This window comes from Protopterus annectens, chromosome 3.part0 (genome assembly GCF_019279795.1).
Source record: "Protopterus annectens isolate FY-2018-M chromosome 3.part0, PAN1.0, whole genome shotgun sequence".
Classification (NCBI taxonomy): Eukaryota; Metazoa; Chordata; order Ceratodontiformes; family Protopteridae; genus Protopterus; species Protopterus annectens.
Genome location: NC_056731.1, coordinates 1,642,557,825 through 1,642,578,909, shown reverse-complemented (window position 1 = coordinate 1,642,578,909; position 21,085 = coordinate 1,642,557,825). Strand labels below are relative to the sequence as shown.

General features: G+C 39.7%; 1 protein-coding gene across 3 annotated transcripts in view; it reads right to left on the bottom strand.

The window, feature by feature from the left end:
* The window catches only part of CTHRC1 (collagen triple helix repeat containing 1), a 256,385-nt gene that overhangs the window by 202,796 nt on the left and 32,504 nt on the right, over positions 1 to 21,085 (bottom strand). The window lies entirely within an intron of this gene.

Sequence of the window (21,085 nt, the reverse complement as noted above, 5' to 3'; positions counted from 1 at the left end):
TTGCAGAGGGAGAGCCTTCCTCCAAGCTTTTGGTGAGAGAAAGGAGGGCAGAGGGGGCAGAGAGTCATTGAGAAGTTTTTCCATAGAGAGGTTGCTTAGAACTCCCTGGCTTAGTGGAGGAGGTCCACTATTTGGTTCTCTGCTGTCCCTGGGATAAAGTCCTGGATGGTCTGTCTCAGCGGGGCTTACCTTGCCCCTGTCTACTAGGTGCAGGAAAGGACCAGTGCTTATAGGGGAAATTCCTGCTGAACCTAGGAGGTTGGACCTGAAAGAAATATTTTACTGTTTGCATAGATTTTGCTTTGTTTTCCATCTTTTTAAGCACTTTTTCTGCTTTAATTCCAAACAAGCGGTCTTTATCCAAGGGTGCATCAATTAATTTAGACTTGACATGATCAAGGAGAGGTTGTTCCTTCAACCATGCATGTCTCCTAATAACAGATCCTGACACTGCTATCCTGCTTGAGGCTTCTAGTGCATCATATCCACAGTGCAAAGAGTGTTTGGCCACTTGACAAGTAGAGTGCAGTAAATGTGCTAACTCTTTAGAATTATCACAGTCAAGAAAGGAAGAAATATTTTGTTTTAATTGTTCCAAAATGTGTTGTTGATATTTTAACATATGGAACTGACAGTTGAGTGCTCTGAAAGCTAAGGTTGCACAGATGTATACTTTTTTACCCCATCTGTCCAGAGCTCTGGATTCCTTGTCAGAAGGGATAGGATTCTTTGCAGAACTAACTTTAGCTCCTTTTGGTCCCTGTGTAATGACCTCCGAGTCTGCAGAAGCATTTCTGAACAGGTATTTGTGAGAATCCAGCACTCTGTAATACCTGTCAGGTTTAGTGGGAGCAGGTGGGAGGGCATCAGGGGCTAAGCTGGATTCATGGAAAACATCATCCACCACTTCTAAAATAAGGGGGATGGCCAGGGGTCTGTGCTGGAGCAGGTCTAGAAACTCTCTTAGTCTTTTTCTTAGACTGAGGGAAGTCCTGAGATTCCCAGTGGAAATGTTCCCTGAGGGTGTGAAGGGTTTCCCCAAAGGAAAGGTCTTCTGGTGGAGAGGCAGAAGGAATGGATTCCTCTGTATCTGAGTCTTCATAAGCAGTAAGAGACTGTTGTTCCTCTTCAAAAACTGAATAATCAGATTCCTCAGAATCCTGTTCTGACAGTATTTCAGGAGAAGGGTGTATTTTCCTTTTAGAAGATGTGGCCTGACTTACCCCTGATAAGGGAGATAAGATCCTCCACCATCTTAAGCATTTGTGCTTGGGGAGGCGCAGCAGGAGTAAGATGGAGACTAGAGGTAGATTTCCTAAGAATGGCCTGGCTTCTAGGCTTAAGAGAATCCATCAGTCTGAGAGAAGTAGTAGTCGGATGAGAGGACGTTGGTTTCTGTCTGGGATCGGTAGTGCGAGAGGCCTCCTCGGAAGCCGGTGCCTGCATTGTGGCTCTGGACCCAACTGAGGCAGAGACGGCCAAAGACTTGGAAGATGAAGAAGATTTCTGTGGGATACCGGACTCCAAAAGTGTCTCGGTAGAAGCCTGCATAGATGTCGTATTGGGCATCAGGGGCTGCAAAAGCACCTCAGTGAATTCCGGAGAACTGACAACCTGCTTACTGGTAGCATCCGTCGGAGGACTTAGCCTTGTGTGGTCTGTCTCAATTCTTATCTCTACATTTTTTTGGAATGTCTATGGATTGCTGACTGATGGACACCATTTCAGAATGAGAAGATGGAAGACGGACATACCTATCTACAATAAGAGCTCCACGACGAATGGTTCTCGCGTTGAAGAGGGCACAGAACTGGCAACGGGGGACGCAGTGGTTTGGGCCTAAACAAGTGATGTAGTATGAATGGAAGTCTCAGTGTGGGATCTGCTTTCCACAGGCAAGACAACTGTTAACTTTTTCTGACATTGGTTAGTGCAAGAAAAAAGAATCCCCAATGGGGTACTTAGCTTTAGACGTTTTCAGCTGAAAATTTGAACTCTGGTAGCGACCGATCAGCACACTTGTGAACTGCTTCTGCTAAGGGCTCCACAGCAAGAAAGACTGATGTAATGGTGTTGGCTGCCTTGCTTTATAGCACTGATGACCTGATGTCAGTCAACAAGTGACAGCAGCCGATGCAGAAGAATATTGACTCTGGTATTCGGGCCGGCCGAGGGCTACCACAGCAGGGATAACCCACAGGTGATGACTGCAACAGTGAAACATGAAGAACATCCACCGCTGCCTGAGCCAGAAGAAAGTCACCACAATGATCTTTGGGGATTTCTTTTAAATCTCTAGAAGTACGCTGCTTATCACTGGAATGGGTACAAAGCATACAGGAACATTCCTGTCCAAAAAAAAGAAAAGGCATCTGTTTTATAGACTTTCTAGCATGGAGTCCTGGAACAGAATTTTGCCAACTGATTTTTTAGAGAGGAGACAAAAAGGTCTACTTAAGGAATTCCACACAGATGGATCAAAATTTGGAAGATCCCCTGATCCTGTGTCCATTTGTGAGGCTCTGTCTCTATCCTGCTCAGCTTGTTTGACACAGTTTTGCTCTGACAGAATGTAATATGTTTGTAGAGTGAGATTGTTCTGTAAAGCTATAGCCCATGCTAACATGGCTACCTTGTAAAGGGGGGTAGGCTCTGGTTCCCGCTTGACTGTTTATCTACCACATCACCATGGTATTATCTGTAACTACCTGAAGAGGCCTAGGGACCACAGATGATTCAGAGAGTAGAGAGGCCTTATAAGAGCTAGTATCTATTACATGTTTATGTGCTTTTGTCTGTCTTTCTTGTCCCAGAGACTTTGCACTTTTATTCCCCTTGATGCTGCTCCCCAAGCAAAGTCAGAGGTGACTAACTGGAGCAGGACGGAGAATGGGAGGCCTGGATTCAGGGATACTCCTTGTCTCCAAGTAATTTATCTTTTCATAAATCCCACAACTGGAATTTGAAAACACGGTGGGTGTTAATGATGGGACCAAAGAGACTTCAGATACCACTGTATCTGTCTCGTGTGGAGTCTTTCAAAGGTGTTTTCAGAATCATGGATGCCATGAGACCCAGAATCCTGAAGTATTTCCTCCATGAGACAGAAGTCTGAGTGCAAAAACATGAAATACATCTAAATATAGATCTATTTTTTCTTATGGAAGAAAAGCTCTTTGTACTGAGGTGTCTAACAGACACCCCAGAAACCCAATCCTGTGTGAAGCAGTCAAAAAAGACTTTGAAACTTCTCTTGGAATCCCAGACTGTCTAAGAAATCTCATACCAAAGTGAGATATTCCTGACACTTTAAAAAAAGACTCAGCAAAAATAAGCAGGTCATCTAAATATGGAAACTGTGGATACCCTGTAGCCTGTAATTGGCTAAGATAGTGGCCAGACTCTTTGTGAGCACTCATTGGAGCACTGGGTAGCCCAAAGGGTAAGACAGAGAACTAATAAGGTATTCTTGACACAAAAATCTTAAGAAACATCTGAAATCCGGATGAACAGGAATGTGACTATGTGCATCTTTTAAATCTAAGGCTACTAGAAACCTCAAATGAGGAAGAAAGGGCAGAAGGTTATGAGGTGAAAGCATTTTGAACTTGAGCACTATTACAAACTGATTTAGGAAAGAAACATACAGAAACGGTCTCCAAGAATTTTCTTTCTTTGGCATGAAAAACATTCTTGAATAAAATCTTTCCCCATACTGGGAAGGAAGAACTGTCTGTATTACCCCTGAGATAGCATATGTTGTAGGAGGGTCCATGTTCGGTTACTGAAATTAAAAAAACATGAACGGCTGAATACTGAATGAAAAACAGTGAATACAAACATTACCGAACAACAGCTGCTATGAAAATAAATTCATCAAATGGCCATGGTTGGCCAACAACCAGGAAGTAACGTGATGCATAAGGTAAGTAAAGGGAAACCTTTTAAATTTGCCCTATTCCGCATTGTAGTGCGATCTCAGAGTTGGTATATATAGTTAGGGAGGTGGGGGGGGCACAGCTCCCCACATTGTTGGGTGTGAGGAGCTTGGTGTGGGGGGCAAAGCCCCCCACCTTGGTTGGTTGTGTTTGTGATGTTGGCCGACTATCGGCATTTGATGAATTTATTTTCGTAGATGTTGTTCGGTTATGTTCTCATTCTGTGTTTTTCATTTGTTTTTTAGCCGTTCACGTTTTTTTTAATTTCAGTAGCCGAACATAGACCCGAGGTAGGACCAGAGGGAAGGGAAGGGTCTGGTCTAGTGGATGAGTTGGAATCCCTGAAAAGGAGGAATTTCCTCTCACTGCCATCTGTATCCAATATTGATCACATTCAGAACCCATTTGTTTCAAAAAGAGAAATTGTGGTTCAGAGTTTCTGGAAGGGATAATAGACTGCCAGGATAAGAGGGGGGGGGGGACAAGGTCCCTTATATAGTCATTTTGCATTATTTGACTGTCATTTGTTCTGGGGGAGGGGTCTCCTTTTGGAACCTCCCTGCCGCTGCTTTTTAAATGTCTGCTTATCAGGATTCTGTTTGTTTCTTGGCAAAACTGAATGAGGGAGCAGAAAATCCCTTGGAAAATTTGGGGAAGGAAGGTTGAAAAATCTGATAAATTCCCTGAATCAGTTTATACACTTTTTGATAACTTCTGCAGCAGAGGGGAAAGGCTGCAGATTTTTCCTCACAAGAGGAAGCTGTAGCCAAAGTATTCTTCATGCTTTCACAATTATTAAGCTTTAGCATATCAGAATTCTAAAAATAAAGTTGGAGAAACATATGCTTTATTTAAAAAACCTTTCTTAAATCATCCTGTAAGACTTAAGCAAATATACATTAACAGAAAAGAAAACAAGCCAGATTAGCATTTTTTCCATTTATCATGTCTTTTCTTTCCTTGTACTTAACATTACATAAGTTGCTGAATTCCTGCCTTTCTTAATTGTCACTCCTCCTCCCGAACATTATTCTGTGTGTATTGTTTCCATAATTTCCATTTATTTCTATGTAATTTGCTCCTTCCCCTTTCGAAAGATCCTGTTCCAGTTCATTTATCACTTTTATAGTATCCAGTACTGCAAATACACTGTTGGTTTAGACTTTGTTATCCATTTTCTAGTAATTGCTTTCTAGCAGCCACCAGAATTAAGCTTAATAAGGCTGAACTATGTCTAGGCATTTCAGGTTGTGTGTCCCAGCTCAAAAAAGACTCATTTCCTTAATTACAGCCATTTGCTCACCCAATATTTCTGACATAGTACTCTAAAGGGAATTTTTTTTAATCTATCAACTCATTACACTCCCAAAACATATGTTCCTAGTTACCTCTTTCTTCCCCATCACACCTCCAATATTTGCTATCTACCTAAGGAAAATTTCTTTAAAGTCTCCTTGGGGTATAAAAATATACATGAGCAAGGAAACAATACGTGCACGGAGCAGACACCCTCTGAGAAATCAGCAGTCAATGTAAATGAAAATTCAAAGCTCAGAGAGTGAACCAAGGCTGTAACATCGAAACACAAGCAAGTAGTCGGTGTAAAAATTACTGCATACTGTTCTTGAGTAGAATCTCTCCACCAATAAACCACTCACAAAAAATAAAGTAAATGTCGTGGCAGACAATCTTTATTGAGTAAGCGCTTTCACCATATTCGGCTTCTTCAGACTCACATATAAAGAGTAAAAACACATATTATATACTAAAAACTAATGAAAGGGCGGGAATCTCACAATTAAAACCAATTAATTAGTTCAGAAAAGTTCACAGGGTCCTAGAACCACAGAATAATACTTAAATTTCTCAACATTCAAATTGCAGTCCACAGAAGGACAATACAACACAATAAAATACATATTGATAATCAAAGGGAATACACTTAACAGAGTCATGAATATGGTTAATAAAAACTGTGATGTTAAAAACATATCATTAGGCTAAAAAACCTTTAGTTTCCTCATTTTTAAAAAGGTCTGACTGATACCTTAGCATTCAGCCCTGGTGGTACATCAGATCTCAACTTAAAAATCCACATATTTTCCCTGTTTTCTGTATGTGTTCTAATGTCACCACCCCTAACATTGACTCTAATATGTTCAACTATTCTAAAGCTGAAAAGGTGTTGAGATCCCATCTCAGAAACATGTTTGGCAAGCGCATTGTTGACATGTCCCATCCTTATACTATACAAATGTTCACGTATCCGATCCTTAAAGTAGCGGTTGGTTTTACCGATGTAAAAGGATGGACAGATGGAACAGGTAGCTAAATAAATAATATTGCTAGACTCACAGTTGCCATTAACTTTGAAAAAGTACTGTTGTGAGCTTAATGGATGTATAAAAACAGTGGAGAAGTTAATGTAAGAGCAAAAGTTACAACTGCCACAACTGCGTGTCCCACTGGAGGTGATGCTGGATCGTGGATTTATAGAACCTTTATCACACAATAACCTCTTCAAATTCTTTTTATTCTTGTATCTGAAAAGGGGAGCATCACCCAAAATATCTCTGATGTGGGTATCTACCGTCAAGACATTCCAGTGACTTCTCACTATGTCCTTAATGTCTCCTACATCATTGGTAAAAAACACTGAAAATGCTCCTGAACTAACTAGAGTGTCTACTGCTCTACTTTCACTCTGCACATCTTGTAGAATATGTGTCCTATCTGAAAAATACGGGGCAGCAATATTCAATCTTAAATCTCTTAATCCAATAGTGCCATTCAAGAAGTCATTCTGTCCATAACCTCTCTGTACTAATCTCCTATTTAAGTCACCCAAATCATGTTCAAAGCCAATGTTGCTGGGATTGTATCTAGACGCTCTAAGTGCCTGTCCCTTAACTACATTCTTAAAAACATAACCAGGGTGCATACTAGATCGATGCAAAATTGTGTTTTTATGGCAATCCTTTCTAAACACACCTGTGTTAATCAACCCACTATCCAGTTTCTCGACAAAGACATCCAGAAATGAAATCTTAGTTTCTGATTTTTCATAAGTGAACTTGAGATAAGTGGTGGAAGCATTAATATATGATACAAATCTATCTAGGTCATCAGTAGAGCCCCTCCATAAAAAGAAAAGATCATCTACAAAGCGTCTATAAAATACAACATGTTCAATAAACGCTGATGATCCATACATTACTTCATGTTCCCATTCTGCCATGAATAGGTTGGCGTAGCTATTGGCACAGGAAGTGCCCATAGCTACGCCATCCCTCTGCAAAAAGCATCTACCCTGGAAATAGAATATGTTGTTAGACAAAACTAACTGCAGCAAAGACATGATTAGATGAACCTTCAAATCTGACATGTCAGAAACTCTCTTTAAATGACAGCAAACTTTCTCAATACCAATTTGGTTCGGAATTACTGTGAACAGTGACTGGGCGCCCATAGTTACAAAATAAGACCTGACGATCTAAAGTGCCACTGAGATTGGTATACAAATCAAGTAAAACTGTTTAGTATCCTTTAAAATAAAGGGGTTGCTATCAACAACAGGTCTCAGATGACATTCAAGGAACATCGAGGACGGCTCGGTTACCCAGCCCCTACCAGCAACAATTGGCCTTATAGGGGGATTAAGTGGATTTTTATGTACCTTTGGTAGACCATTAATTAAAGGAATCATAGGATTAGGTACATCCAAAAACTCAAATAAAACATGATCAATCACATTGCTATTCAGAAGACCTAGCAGAAACATATGGACCTTATGTGAGTAAAACTGCACCATATTAAATGCCAGGGGTTGATAGAATTTCTGATCACTCAGCATAGAAAACATTCTCTTCTTGTAGTCATCAGCATCCAACACAACGACCCCTCCTCCCTTATCAGCTGGTCTAATAGAAGTGCGTCCTTGCTCAACCTTGATAGGGCACTTCTCTCTGATGCACTCAGATTATATTTATTGAATGGACGTCTGTTGGTGTCCCTATATCTATAGAGGTCATCCTCAACAAGTTTACTGAATGCTGCTAATAATGGGTGTAGCTGTGGTGTAAAAACACTTGGTCTATGAAAGCGTTCATTTCTAGTAGAACTATTATTGTTACCAAAAGTTAAGTAACGATAGATTCCGTATATAACTTAAAATCTCTCATTGTCTCTTCAAATACACTACTAGTAGTAGGTATGAGCGAGAGCCCTTTAGACAGAACAAAGGATTCATCTGCAGTCAGGGTCCTGGAAGACAAATTAAAACTAAGTCTTCCCTTTCCCATTTTCTCCCACATTTTCTTTATGTTTTTGTGAAGGCCTTCTGAAGACAACTTCCGTTCTGTCTCCCCTGCTCTGTGATCTCATCCTCCCCATTACTTTGTCTTCCCTGATGGGAAAAGGATGGGAGGAATTAAAACTAAAGGTACAGCATTATCACAATCATTAATCGGCACATTATTAGTTCCCTTTAGTGCCAGCCTAGAGGATTAGAGCTATTGTTCTTATTACGTACAACAGGTGTAGACCCAGATGCCTTATTAAAAGAATTGTCCGTCTCATGAGAGACCAAAATGACATCAGAGGTACAAACAGTACCTTGATTACTTCTATTGTTCGTTTCATTAACAGCAACACTAGATAAATTACACTGATCAGTAACACAAACACCAGTAGTTACAGGAGAAGTGCCAATAGGCATAGAATTCTTGTTCTCAGAAAATACAGGTCGTTCATTATGCAATGTAGGTGTAGAGGTAGTCTCTGAAGGCAACATGCTGTTGCCTTTATATACAGTTCCTCTATTAGCATACTGGCCAGTAAAGTTACTGTTAGATCTAGCAAACGACGTTTTAGGCCAAGTGAAGATCTGGCCCATTTTAACAGTTTCCTTTCATACTGGCTAGCACTGTCAATTACCTCGCTTAGCTTTTCATCAATCACTGTGCGAGGAAAACGCTCATATAATGAACGTTGTTGTTGATTTAAATTATTTCTAAGTTCTTCTTCTATCGGCATAAAGAAATCATTGAGGAGCTGCATATACTTTACACTCACCTCTAGGTTGAGTTGCTGCCACTGGTACAATAACTCCGGATAAGTTGTACCAGTGGTCGGCATTTTTAAGACCCGTAGCCCTCTTGGAACAATCCGTCGATTAATACACACTTGAAAGTGTAAGCGCTGTGATTGTAAACGCTTCAATTTGGAGAAGTCATTTTCCATTTCTTCTAGTAATGAGCGAAGTTCTTCTTTATTAAAGGATTCACCCTGATGTCCTGTATCATCACTATGGCAATCGTACAGCATTAAAGGATTGGCTCGCTCAACAACAACGTTCATTATATGAGCGTTTTCCTCGCACAGTGATTGATGAAAAGCTAAGCGAGGTAATTGACAGTGCTAGCCAGTATGAAAGGAAACTGTTTACACAGAAAAAGAATAAATTGCAACGAGACTTTACAGATTTTAAAATGGGCCAGATCTTCACTTGGCCTAAAACGTCGTTTGCTAGATCTAACAGTAACTTTACTGGCCAGTATGCTAATAGAGGAACTGTATATAAAGGCAACAGCATGTTGCCTTCAGAGACTACCTCTACACCTACATTGCATAATGAACGACCTGTATTTTCTGAGAACAAGAATTCTATGCCTATTGGCACTTCTCCTGTAACTACTGGTGTTTGTGTTACTGATCAGTGTAATTTATCTAGTGTTGCTGTTAATGAAACGAACAATAGAAGTAATCAAGGTACTGTTTGTACCTCTGATGTCATTTTGGTCTCTCATGAGACGGACAACTCTCTCAATAAGGCATCTGGGTCTACACCTGTTGTACGTAGTAAGAACAATAGCTCTAATCCCTCTAGGCTGGCACTAAAGGGAACTAATAATGTGCCGATTAATGACTGTGATAATGCTGTACCTTTAGTTTTTAATTCCTCCCATCCTTTTCCTATCAGGGAAGACAAAGTAATGGGGAGGATGAGATCACAGAGCAGGGGGAGACAGAAACGGAAGTTGTCTTCAGAAGGCCTTCCGAACAAAAACATAAAGAAAATGTGGGAGAAAAATGGGAAAGGGAAGACTTAGTTTTTAATTTGTCTTCCAGGACCCTGACTGCAGATGAATCCTTTGTTCTGTCTAAAGGGCTCTCGTTCATACCTACTACTAGTAGTGTATTTGAAGAGACAATGAGAGATTTTAAGTTATATGTACGGAATCTATCGTTACGCTTAACTTTTGGTAACAATAATAGTTCTACTAGAAATGAACGCTTTCATAGACCAAGTGTTTTTACACCACAGCTACACCCATTATTAGCAGCATTCAGTAAACTTGTTGAGGATGACCTCTATAGATATAGGGACACCAACAGACGTCCATTCAATAAATATAATCTGAGTGCATCAGAGAGAAGTGCCCTATCAAGGTTGAGCAAGGACGCCTCCCTTTCTATTAGACCAGCTGATAAGGGAGGAGGGGTCGTTGTGTTGGATGCTGATGACTACAAGAAGAGAATGTTTTCTATGCTGAGTGATCAGAAATTCTATCAACCCCTGGCATTTAATATGGTGCAGTTTTACTCACATAAGGTCCATATGTTTCTGCTAGGTCTTCTGAATAGCAATGTGATTGATCATGTTTTATTTGAGTTTTTGGATGTACCTAATCCTATGATTCCTTTAATTAATGGTCTACCAAAGGTACATAAAAATCCACTTAATCCCCCTATAAGGCCAATTGTTGCTGGTAGGGGCTGGGTAACCGAGCCGTCCTCGATGTTCCTTGAATATCATCTGAGACCTGTTGTTGATAGCAACCCCTTTATTTTAAAGGATACTAAGCAGTTTTTACTTGATTTGTATACCAATCTCAGTGGCACTTTAGATACGTCAGGTCTTATTTTTGTAACTATGGACGTCCAGTCACTGTTCACAGTAATTCCGAACCAAATTGGTATTGAGAAAGTTTGCTGTCATTTAAAGAGAGTTTCTGACATGTCAGATTTGAAGGTTCATCTAATCATGTCTTTGCTGCAGTTAGTTTTGTCTAACAACATATTCTATTTCCAGGGTAGATGCTTTTTGCAGAGGGATGGCGTAGCTATGGGCACTTCCTGTGCCAATAGCTACAACCTATTCATGGCAGAATGGGAACATGAAGTAATGTATGGATCATCAGCGTTATTGAACATGTTGTATTTTATAGACGCTTTGTAGATGATCTTTTCTTTTTATGGAGGGGCTCTACTGATGACCTAGATAGTTTTGTATCATATATTAATGCTTCCACCACTTATCTCAAGTTCACTTATGAAAAATCAGAAACTAAGATTTCATTTCTGGATGTCTTTGTCGAGAAACTGGATAGTGGGTTGATTAACACAGGTGTGTTTAGAAAGGATTGCCATAAAAACACAATTTTGCATCGATCTAGTATGCACCCTGGTTATGTTTTTAAGAATGTAGTTAAGGGACAGGCACTTAGAGCGTCTAGATACAATCCCAGCAACATTGGCTTTGAACATGATTTGGGTGACTTAAATAGGAGATTAGTACAGAGGTTATGGACAGAATGACTTCTTGAATGGCACTATTGGATTAAGAGATTTAAGATTGAATATTGCTGCCCCGTATTTTTCAGATAGGACACATATTCTACAAGATGTGCAGAGTGAAAGTAGAGCAGTAGACACTCTAGTTAGTTCAGGAGCATTTTCAGTGTTTTTACCAATGATGTAGGAGACATTAAGGACATAGTGAGAAGTCACTGGAATGTCTTGACGGTAGATACCCACATCAGAGATATTTTGGGTGATGCTCCCCTTTTCAGATACAAGAATAAAAGAATTTGAAGAGGTTATTGTGTGATAAAGGTTCTATAAATCCACGATCCAGCATCACCTCCAGTGGGACACGCAGTTGTGGCAGTTGTAACTTTTGCTCTTACATTAACTTCTCCACTGTTTTTATACATCCATTAAGCTCACAACAGTACTTTTTCAAAGTTAATGGCAACTGTGAGTCTAGCAATATTATTTATTTAGCTACCTGTTCCATCTGTCCATCCTTTTACATCGGTAAAACCAACCGGCCCTTTAAGGATCGGATACGTGAACATTTGTATAGTATAAGGATGGGACATGTCAACAATGCGCTTGCCAAACATGTTTCTGAGATGGGATCTCAACACCTTTTCAGCTTTAGAATAGTTGAACATATTAGAGTCAATGATAGGTGGTGACATTAGAACACATACAGAAAACAGGGAAAATATGTGGATTTTTAAGTTGAGATCTGATGTACCACCAGGGCTGAATGCTAAGGTATCAGTCAGACCTTTTTTAAAAATGAGGAAACTAAAGGTTTTTTAGCCTAATGATATGTTTTTAACATCACAGTTTTTATTAACCATATTCATGACTCTGTTAAGTGTATTCCCTTTGATTATCAATATGTATTTTATTGTGTTGTATTGTCCTTCTGTGGACTGCAATTTGAATGTTGAGAAATTTAAGTATTATTCTGTGGTTCTAGGACCCTGTGAACTTTTCTGAACTAATTAATTGGTTTTAATTGTGAGATTCCCGCCCTTTCATTAGTTTTTAGTATATAATATGTGTTTTTACTCTTTATATGTGAGTCTGAAGAAGCCGAATATGGTGAAAGCGCTTACTCAATAAAGATTGTCTGCCACGACATTTACTTTATTTTTTGTGAGTGGTTTATTGGTGGAGAGATTCTACTCAAGAACAGTATGCAGTAATTTTTACACCGACTACTTGCTTGTGTTTCGATGTTACAGCCTTGGTTCACTCTCTGAGCTTTGAATTTTCATTTATAAAAATATACATGCAAACACTTCCAAACAAAGATTCAAAACCTTTTGGACTTTGTTGCATACTTGGAACCATACATATGTCCTCCCATTGTTGTGTTGTAAATTGCTTTTCCAGTCTTTCTTCCTAATCTTTTCTGACCTCTTTGATTCTTATAGTTATGGTGAAATATGTTATATGCCCTACTAATTATCCCTTTTTTAACAGTAGCTTGTGTTTTAGATTCAACTAAAAACTGTACCAGAGCAGATCTTTCAGTTAAGATTCCCCTATATTTGCATATACACTGATATCAATTCCTGGTACGGAAGGCAGTCTCTGTCCTGCAGTCCAAATATCTTCTTGGCCTCATCCCACTCTGTTACCTTTCCCTCTCTAGTTATTTACTCTCCCCACCCCATCCCACTTCATCATCATCATCATCATCATCATCATCCCTTTCCATTTTGAATTATGACCTTCTACTTGTGTTGTATGTATGAGCCTTAATTATGTAGCTCTAAAATATCCCTTCAGATCAGGTAATCCTAATAATCTAGTGGAAGGATCAGCGTATCTCACTTAACTCTTGCCCTCTTTCCCCCTAGTTGAATTCTTTATTAATTGTCCACAAATTCTCCTCTGGTTGATAAAAGATGAATGACTCATGTACAAAACTAAAGGGACTAAAACAAATCACTGCTTATATTTTACTATCCATATCTATAAACAAGAACTTTCAGTTTCTGTTTTTTGCATTATCTTTTGATTTGTCTCTTCCCACATATCCTTATCTGTCATAACAGAGGTCTGTTTACTCTATACTTCTAAACACTTCATCTTAGCGTGTCCCCATAAATATGGGCATTACTGAACCAATTTGTGTGTGTGTGTGTGTGTGTATGTACATATTTTTTTTGCTTTATATTCATTAATTTATATCCTGAAAACCCGTGAAAATGTCTCAAAATGTTCCACAACACTGAGATGCCCTTTTCTGTATTTATCAGGTGCAAAATAATATCTGCAAATAAAGCCAACTTTTCTTGATTACCATACCAATTATAACTCTTGCATTTCTGAGTCCCTTATTTTGTTTGACAATGGCTCTAAATATAAAGCAAATAAGAAAGGGGGACAAGGACATTCCTGCCTGATTCTTCTGTTCAAACACAACTTATTAGAGAAGAACCCTTCTGTTTTAATTCTTGCCTCTGGTCCTTCATAGAATCATAGGAATATAGGAGGTTACTAGGCTATCAACCCGGAAGTCATTTTAAGCCTAGCCGTTTCAACTTAATGTAATACCGTAGAAGTACTAGTCAATACCCATGACTGTATTTAGTGATGACTGCCCATGTCCAGGAGGGTTGTGGGTGCTATCCCTGGTAAGAATTTATGGTGCCTCATCCACTTGTCTAGGTTACTCTTCAACATTGTCATAGAGGTGCTCTATTTCACATGGATTGGTAGCCTGTTCCAAAGACATGGCAGTCGCTGGAAGATAAATCTGTCCCTCCTGCAAGTCCTGTTTAAGTCGCAGGACATATTTAAGTCCCTGGAACGGATAGCCCTAGACCCATTTGATTTATGAATATGCAGTAAGTTCATTAGGTATGGGTCTTGGTTCATTCTGTAGGCCAGGCATAAGTCTCTCCTAAGAAGTCAATACGATATGGAGTATAGTGACAGGGACTTTAGTCAGTCTGTGTAAGGCACATGCTGGAGACCTTTGATCTTCTTTGTTAGAAACCTCTGAGGTCTCTCTAACTGCTGCAGGTGCTTAGTATGGTACATACCGAATAGGGTATTATACTCAACTGTGTGCCAGATAAGTGCCGATTATATGGGGGTTATAACCTCTTTCGCTCTTGAGGTGATGCCTTTACTAATAATGTGAGCTATGTGGAAAGCTTTCCTTACAATGGTAGACATGTGGTGGTCAAAGTTAAGGTTGTGGTCAACCTGTGATCCCAGGACCCATACCACTTCATGGATACATACGGTATTGTTGTTGACTTCATGGTGTGAAGGGACATCGTTTGTGCCGAAGGGAATGATGATGCATTTCTAAGCATTCAGTTTGAGAATGTGACTAATACACCAGTTGCTGGTCTGTGTGAGTCCCTCCTGGAGTATACTGACAGCATTTGCGGATTCAATGATTGCACCTAGTTTATAGTCATCTGCAAACTTGGTCAGTCACAACCCTTTAGTTTTGACCTGAACTTCTAAGAAGTATATAACAAACAGTAGAGGCCCAGCACTGATTCATGTGGTACCCTGCTGGTAACAGGTCTGCTAGTTGATACGGAGTCACCCACTTTGAGATCATATATTCTCCTTGCTTAATTATAGGTTCATACGTTCATAGGTTGGTATTAGGCTATCGACCCTAGGGCCTATACAAGCCTAGCCATAACAATTCCCTGGCTATTTCTTCCCACACTATTTACTTCCCTGGATCCCTGTCTAACAGAGTGACCAACGTGATCCCTGGGGTGAATTTCCTTTCTCCCATCCAGTCATCAAGGTTCCTTTTGAAGAGGGCCAAAGAGGCGCTCTGCTTGACATGTATGGGCAGTCTATTCCAGAGTCTGGGGAGTCTCTGGGTCAGGAATCTATCCCTCCAGCATGTTTTGTTTATTGTGATGACAAGATTTAGATCCCTGGAGCATGTGGCTCTGAGGGATTGGGATTTCTTTAAGTGTAGCATGTCCAACAGCTCTGGGTTTGACATGGCCTTGTATGTTAAGCAGAAATCGCCTCGGAGCAGACGATATGCGACAGAGTATAGCTGGAGTTTTTTAAGGAGGTCAGCATAGGGTATCTGATTTAGGCCTGTGATTCTTTTAGTGAGGCATTTCTGTGGCCTTTCCATTTGTTGCAGATGTCTTGAGAGGTACATACCAAATGGGGTGTTATATTCTAAAATGGGTATAATGAAGGATGAGCACAGTGGGACAATGACCTCCTTTTTCTGGATGAAAAGCCCTTAGTGATGAGGTGTACCATAAAGAAGGATTTCCTGACTGTTGTGGTGATGTGGTTAATGAAGGTGAGACCACTGTCCACCTGTGTCCCTAAGTCTCTTATCACACTTTCGGTGTTTAGTGTACTGCCACCTATGTGATAATTCATTGGTACATGTTTTTTCCCAAAGGGGATAACTATACATTTCTTGGCATTGAGCTTGAGCCCATGGCTCTGGCACCAAGCATCTGTTTCTGTAAGGTCCTTTTGTAAAGTATCCATGTAATTTGGGGATTCAATAATGGCTCCCAGTTTGCAGTCATCTGTGAACTTTGTTAGCCAGAGTCCCTTAGTGTTGGCCTGTACTTCAGAGAAGTAGATGCCAAACAAGAATGGTCCCAGGACTGAACCCTGAGGTACTCCACTTGTCACTTGTCTGGAGCTGGATTTGGAGTCAGCTACTTTTACAGTGTGGGATCTGTCAGTAAGCCATTGGCAACCCATCGAGTGATGTAGGGATTAATGCCCAGCTTAGTAAGTTTATCTATGATTCCAGAGTGGGGGATGGTGTCAAAGGCCTTGGCGAGGTCCAGATAGGCTGTGTGGACTGCCTTACCCTCGTCCACGGCTCTGGAGACTGATTCAAAGAAGTCAATAAGGTTCAGGAGATAAGATCGGCCCTTCACAAACCCAAACTGGATGGAGTCCAGTGTTTTCAGGTTGCCAATATCTTTGTTTATAAGTTCCATGATAATACGTTCCATGGCCTTGCAGATCAGGCTCGTCAGACTGATGGGGCAGTAGTTCCCGGGATCCAAGGTGGATCCCCCCTTGTGGAGTGGGATAACTGTAGCTGTGTGCCACTCAGTGGGCATGAAGACTGAGGTGAGGGTATGATTAAACATGACACTTAGGTGAGGTGCCAGTTCATTTTGTAGTTCATGTAGTACACAGCCCGGGATGTCATCTGGTCCCATGGATGCTGTATTCTTAGCTTTGGAGAGTGCGTTTTTTACCTGTGTGGCTGTTATTACCAGAATTTGGCAATCTTCTAGTATTGAGATGGATCATTTAGAAAGTGAGAGGGGCATGAAGTTGGCACTGAATCGATTTGCCAGGATATTGGCAATATCCTTGGGATCAGTATATTTAATGCCATTCTGTTGTAGCTCAGAGCAGATCTCAGCATTGCCATTTAGATTCTTGACATAGTTATAGAATGCCTTGTGGTTGTCTTTGGAATCTTTGGCAATTTTATTTTCATAACTAGCTTTGGAGGATTTTATGAGGGATCTCAGCTTCTTACTGAGGCTGGTAAGGGAGTTTTTTGCATCCTGGGATTTTCCTCTTTTCTGCAACAGTTTTTTTCCTTTTGTTGTAAAGTTTATTTATGGCAGAGGACCACCAGATTGGCTTCCTTTTTTTGGAGGAGAGCATCTTGGTTCTCTTTGGGATGGCACGATTCATGTATGAGTGGATGTGCTTGTACAGTGCCTTAGTGTAGCACTCAGCAGTCGAACCTTCAGTTCCCGTCTGCATGGGTGTCATGAAGTTTGTAACTTCTGACTTGAGTAGCATGAAGTTGGCCTTGGAGAAGTTTTTATGGAGGTTTCCTTACTGGGGGGTGGGGGTGGGATGTGGATGTTAAGGGTCATTAGCTTATGGTCTGACCTGACCAATGAGGGGGTGACCATAGGTGTGGAGCACTGATTTACCATGTTGGTAATGACCAGGTCTAGGATATTGGAGCCCCTGGTGGGACTATGGATTAGTTGATCCAGGTCATTGGAATTTATGAATTCCAAGAACTGTTGGGCAAAGGTGTTGGTGCACGAGTAGTTTTCCCAGTTAATGGCAGGGTAGTTGAAATCACCCAGTATTTGGGTGTTTGGTTGTATATTAATATTTTCCAGTATGTTTAGAAAGGTGTAGTGAGAATCTTGGGGCATGGTGGGGGATCTGTAGCAAGCTACATTTTAGATTGCAGTCTTACCTAGTGTTAGTTGCACCTGGAGAATTTCAGATGCATTGTGTTGGGCAACTAACCTGGTGGTGTGAAAATCTTTGGTGAATATGGACACTCCTCCACCTTTAGTGTTTCGATCCTGGTTTGGTAGCCGAAAAGTGTGGTAAGAGTTATAGCCTGGTATTGCAGGGGTGCTCTCTGGAGCCTTGAACCAGGTCTCAGTTACTGCACAGATATTGATGTTCTCCATTTTTAGGAGTGTCTCGAGAGAGTGCAGTGTATCAGAGAATGCAAATGCCTCCATTGCCCTAGTAATAAAATCCCACCTTACTATCGAATGCTTTCTCTGCATGAAGACCCATTAACAGCAGTGGTATTTTCTTACTATCGAATGCTTTCTCTGCATGAAGACCCATTAACAGCAGTGGTATTTTCTTATATTCTGCTTCTCTCTGGATCATCATTATTCTTTTAATGTTGTCAAATGTTAACATTCCCTCCACAAAACCACACTGATCCATATCTATCAATTTTGGCAACACCTTTTCCATTGTTTTAGCTAGCATACACATAAACACTTTATAATCAAGTTTTAGAATGGAAATGTGTCTATATGAAGCTGGGTCTAATGGGTCTTCACAATCTTTAGGTAATACAGCTACCACAACTTTCTACCAATATGTTGGCGCTTCCCTTCCTTTTAAAATAATGTCAAATAAAATCTCCCAGATCTTTATCAGTTTCTTACCCCCAAACTTCCACAGGTACACCATCTGTTCCTGGATAGTATCCTGAAGCTTGATTATATGACACCATTTTTATTTCATCTCTTCCTATCTTAACTGTTGTTGTTGAGCCTGACCTACCTCTAACCTTGGCATAATTAAGTCTTCCATAAATATTTTTATTTGTGCTTCTCCTTTATTTCCACATTTCTCTGCTTTATATATATGTTCATAAAATTTTTGAAATATCTCTAATACCTCTACAGGATGTCTGGTTGTTTATCTTGTTATAGGCTCCATAAGTTTGGTGACAAGTCTTTCTACTTTCTGTTGCTTAAATCTTTGTGTTAAAAGTTTTTGTGTTCTGGAGTTATTATCAAAAAATAATTGCTTAACAGCAATCTTTCTAAACTAATGCATATTGTCCAGATACTCCCTTATTTTCTCTTCCGCTCCCTGTATTTGTGCCTATTCTTCTTCAGTGTGATCCCCCTTCTTCTGCAATACTTTATTTCACCCCCTCTAAGTAATTCCTATTACTTCTTAACCATATCTCTTTATCTTTTATTTCTACCATATTTTTAAACCCCATTTTCTTTTAATACTACTCATAGCTATAACTTCTGAAGATATTTCTATCTCCCCTAATAACTCTTGAATAATTTCCACTATCCATACCATAATCTTCTCTTTTTTAACAGGTAGGTAGGAAAGTGACAGTATCTCATTTTTAATTCATTACCCTGTATTTTTAACTTGGTTTTTATTGCTGCATAATCTGAAATAGTTAGTGGACGTGCTTCAAAGCTTTCAATCAAATGTAGGTGTTCATGTGAATTATAATTCATTGTAGTCTATCCCAGTTAATGTACCTTTGCCAATAATATGTAAATTCTGTCTTAGCGCCAACTACTGAATTCACATCTCTTATACCAAATATTTTAATAAATTTCTTCAGAAATATATCCTCTTTTTTATATTTTCCCTTCCAGGTCCCCTGATACATGCTCACTATTGCAATTCATGTTAGAGCCCCCAGGTCTATTTCATATAATTGAAAGTTTAACTTCATGAACCTCAATTCGTCGAGCTGACATGAGTGAATGTTCACTTAAGCGAACATTTACATCAGCAAATTTCTAAAACAGGGAATGGAATTAGTTGACCAACATTGTGACCATCACACACACCACGGTATGTCAAACCCCCCAGTGTGGGGGCCTGTGTCCCCCACCTATATACACCATCTCCAAGATTGCACTACAGTGGGGAAAAGGGAAAATTTCTTGATGTTGGCCAATTAATTCCATTCCCTGTTTTAGACATTCACTAATGTGAACATTTGCTTAAGTGAACTTTTGTTCTTGTTGGCTCGACAAAAGGAGGTTCGCGGAGATGAACCTTTGATTATATGAAATAGACCCACAGTCCCCACATGTAAGTAATATTTCCTGCTGAAAGATGATTATTTTCCCAACATTTTCTTAAGCTTCATAATAGCAGTTTTTGTTGGAATGTAACTACATGCCAGTGTAAACCTCCTCCCTTGCCAATGACCCTTATTTGCATAAATCTATCACTATTTTCTTGTTTTCCTCTTCTATCACTATTGGAGTCCCTTTAGCAATTAGTATAATTACTCTCTTTTCCTTTGTCCCTAACATACCTCTCAATTATCCAGATTTTTGTCTTACATTTTTCATCTTGTCCTTTGGTTTTTCTGGCAAATCACTGAGAATTGCAGTCACTAAAGGATGATACCCATTTGAATTTCAGACTTTATATTATTCAGAAAATGCATGCTAACACAAAACATGTTATTCTAACAACTTTCTACATTTATAATAGTAATATTTCAAATCTGACCCTATTTTCACCTTTGCCCCCCCATTATTTTAGGCTTTGTCGAGATTTCTTTCACTCAGAGGTTGAGAGGAATCGTCCCTGATATTCTGCTAAATATCCATCCTGAAATCTCTTCTTTGTCAAATTCACATGCTCATTTCTTTCCAGATGTCTCTCCTGCATCATTACTATTCGCACTCTGCATTTCTTAATATAATTCAATAGTCTTTTTTTGCCTATACCTGTAAGCCCATTTATGTTCCAAGATAATGTGAACAGCATAGCCATTATGATAAAAAGCTGTTATTCCCATCTATTATACATGCCGCATTTTTTGAATGTGTATTCCAACTTTCATGTTACATGCATGCAGTAATGTGCTGGCAGGATGATATTTTCATACAGTCATTTCTTCTCATCCCCATTAGAACCTATATCACATTTCAAGACTTTTTATTTCAATGAAAACCCTCAAACAAAGAAATAAATAAAATTTCAAATACCCTTATCCCCTACTAAATTAGAACAAACACACAAACCCATGTACATCTTCAATAATAAAGTTTAACCCTCCAGATAGGAACAATTGCTCTAAATCGACACCTGTATCCACATGTATTACCGAACCTAAAATTAAGGTTCCCCAAGCTAAACTGCTTGCTACAGCCTGTGTTCCCACTTACACTGACTGCTATCTGTTCTTTTATTATTTCTACCCCCCTCCCAGATGAGGAAAACAGAGTGTGTATGCTTTCAAAAACTTTAACTTTTTGCCCTAAGAAAAAGTACATTGGCTATCT